Consider the following 3145-nt stretch of genomic DNA (forward strand, 5'->3'; position numbering starts at 1 on the left):
CTTGTAACCATAGCGACTCAGGGAGCCTGCGCCGGCGTCACTCTGGACCCGCAGGTGAGGGGCGCGCGGGGCAGCTGTCGGCTTTTGCTCGCGTGTGTTCCCGAGACCGCTCTGGATGTCTCACCGCCGGGCGTGTTTCCACGAGGTTGCGGCAGATCCGGAGCATGGTGTGGGCATGCGCCTGCGGCTGTCAGCACGAGCCCCGGGATGGGCACTTCCCGCCCTTCAGGTCGCGTTTCCCACTGGGACTCCGCGTCCCGACTCTGCCATGGGTGGATGGACCGGGGGGCGCGGTGTGGGGGTGAGGGGGCCACCAGCAGCGGGGCGCTTGGAAGTGGGAGGAGCATCATCTGGAGAGGTGAGTGGAGTGACGGGGCCGTTATTACCCCCGAGGCGCGAGGAAGTGGTGGGGACGTCATCTGGCGGAGCGCGTGGAGTGAGGGATACGTCACCTCCGAAGCGCATGGAAGTGGAGGGGGGCGTCATCCGGCGGGGCGCGTGAAAGTGGGGGGCGTCACCTTGCAGGGCGCGTGGAAATGGAGGGAGCGCCACCCGGCGGGGCACGTGGAGTGAGAGGGCCGTTACCCCGCAGCCGCGGGCGCGCGCGGCAGGTAGGCCTGGGCGTTTTCTGGGCATCTCGCTTTCGTGGGGTCGCTGCGCGAGGAGGCGGCGGCGTTGTCCTGCCGGTGGTGGCGGTGACGCCCGTTTGCTCCCTGGTAGGAGTGGGCGGTCGCAAGGGCCGAGGCAACCAGGGGAGCGTCGGAATCTGCCTTGAGTCTTAGGGAAGGACGGGGCTTCGCGGGTGTGGTGGGTGAGTGCTTGGTGGCGCTGGAGGCGGAGGCCAGGTGGAGGGCTCCATGCTCGGATGCGGACGCGTTCCCCCCCAACCCGTCCTTCCAGGGCGGGGCGGGCGCTCCCGGCCCCTTTCACCCGGCTTAGGTCCCGCGAGGCTCCACCCTCCCGGTCCCACCCTTCCACCTCGGGCCTGTGGCGTCCACGGACTGCGAGACCCGGAGACTCACGGCCACGGCGGGCCGAGCGCTGAGAGCTGTCGGCGGACCTGAGAGGCCTTGCCGTGCGCTGAGGCCGCCGCGCGGGGTCCCCAGGCAGGAGCGAGCCTACTGCTGGGTCCTCTGCCTTCGCAGCTGGGCGCCGTCTGCTTCTTGCCGTGGGGGCGCACGTGCTCGGCCCCCCCGCGCTTCGTTTTCCCAATGCAGAGTGAAACGGCCTGCTTGTGGTTGGCTGGCCGGCCACGGAAAGAGAAGGGACTAGACATCTGCGTCTGTGCAAAGGGGTCAGCAGGCCGCGACGCATGTGGCTTCAGCAATGGTGCCTCTTGAGTAGGGCAGAATGCATCCATCTTTTAATGTCTTCTCAGGTTTTTCACAGTGTAACACTGCTTCTGTACCAATGAAAGGGCATTACGTGTAGCTCCTGGTTTGTCTGGGATGACTGCTTTGTGTTTATTGTCCCATCTTTACAACAGAAGTTCTTTAGCAGCACCTGTCGCTACGTTTTCTTGAAGTGCTTACCTAATCTTACAGACAGCAGTCTCTCACTAAAGGAAGCAAATTGACCCTCCCAGCCTGACTGCCATGCATGTGCACACATAGGCTGTCTCTGGGGATGGCCTTGGCATTGGTTAGTCCCTAGGGATGACAGTGGGGAGAGGAGGTAGGGATAGAACACTGTATTATTTCTGCATTAATATTGTTCTCCTGGTCCTCTTGTGAACACACATTCTTGCTTTGTTTATTTTACACTGTATTACTTTTATAATTTTTAAAAAGATACGCAATTTATATTAGTGCGAGTAGGTTAAGTAGTGTCACAAACCACACCAATAGAACAATTGCATATTTCTTTCTTTTGTTTTCTTTTTTGAGTCAGGGTCTCACTGTGTTGCCCAGGCTGGAGTGCAGTGGCATGATCATAGCTCATCATAGCCTCCAACTCCTGTGCTCAAGAGATCCTCTCTCTTCTGCCTCCCAAAGTGCTAGGATTACAGGCATGAGCTGTGAACCACCGCGCTTGACCACAATTGCTTATTTCTTGCTCACAGGTCCTGTGTTGTGGTCTCTGGTCAGAGCATTGCTTTAGGCAGCTCTCTGCAGGCTGCCACCTCAGGGGCATCTTCCATCTTGTGGTGCCATCTTCTGTAGGCCATCTGAGTCCTTTATGTTTAACCAGTCAGTGAAGAAGTAGAAAAGAGTCAGTGTAGGAGGGCTTCCAAGTCAGGCTTGGAAGGGGCGGGTGTTGCTTGTGCCCACATACCACCACCTACTTGTTCCTGCAGCCCTGGCCAGAGTTCAGACACATGGTTGCATGTGATTTCAAGGGACTCTGGGGAATGGGGTTCTGTGTCTAGAAGGAAAGGGAAATGGTTTGATGAAAGATGAGCAGCATTCACCATTGTCTCTCTTTTGGTGATTGTCTGCTGCACACTTTTTTTTTTTTTTTGAGTTGGAGTCTCACTCTGTCACCCAGACTGGAGTGCAGTGGCACGCTCACGGCCACCACAGCTTCAACCTGCTGGACTCAGGTGATCCTTCTGCCTTAGCCTTCCAAGTAGCTGGAACCACAGACGTGCGCCATCATGTCTGGCTAATTTTTATTTATTTATTTATTGTAAGAGATGAGGTCTCACCAAGTTGCCCAGGCTGGTCTTGAACCCTTGAGCTCAGGCAGTCCTCGCGCCTCTGCCTCCTAAAGTGCTGGGATTATGGACTTGAGCCACCATGCCCGGCCCTGCTGCACTCTTGACCCCACATGGAGAACAGATTCACTGCCTCCCAAGGGGCACGCTGCTCAGGGCGTCCTAGTGGCGTGGAGCATCTCCCAGGGTTGCACAGTCCTTTCCATCAGGCCTGGCTGTGGTTCCTCATGGTCCAGAGACCCATGGACTGAGAAGGCAGGCTGCTGTAGGCTCTATCTACTAAAATGCAGTGGTAAATGACTAGGGTTACTATAACAGAATCTGTCTCCAGAAGAGGAGACTTGCAATCTTACTGGGAGTGGAGGTAGGAGGAATTCTCCATTGGACCCTGATTCTGCTGTCTGGAAGGAGTTCCCTTGTCCACTGTTTTTTGAAGCCCTTTGTCCTTCTCTTGGTCCTGTTCTCACCATGACCTCAGCTGACATGGCA

The sequence above is a fragment of the Carlito syrichta genome, unplaced genomic scaffold (assembly GCF_000164805.1).
Source record: "Carlito syrichta isolate Samal-C Ts95f unplaced genomic scaffold, Tarsius_syrichta-2.0.1 Scaffold309642, whole genome shotgun sequence".
In the NCBI taxonomy this organism is placed as follows: domain Eukaryota; kingdom Metazoa; phylum Chordata; class Mammalia; order Primates; family Tarsiidae; genus Carlito; species Carlito syrichta.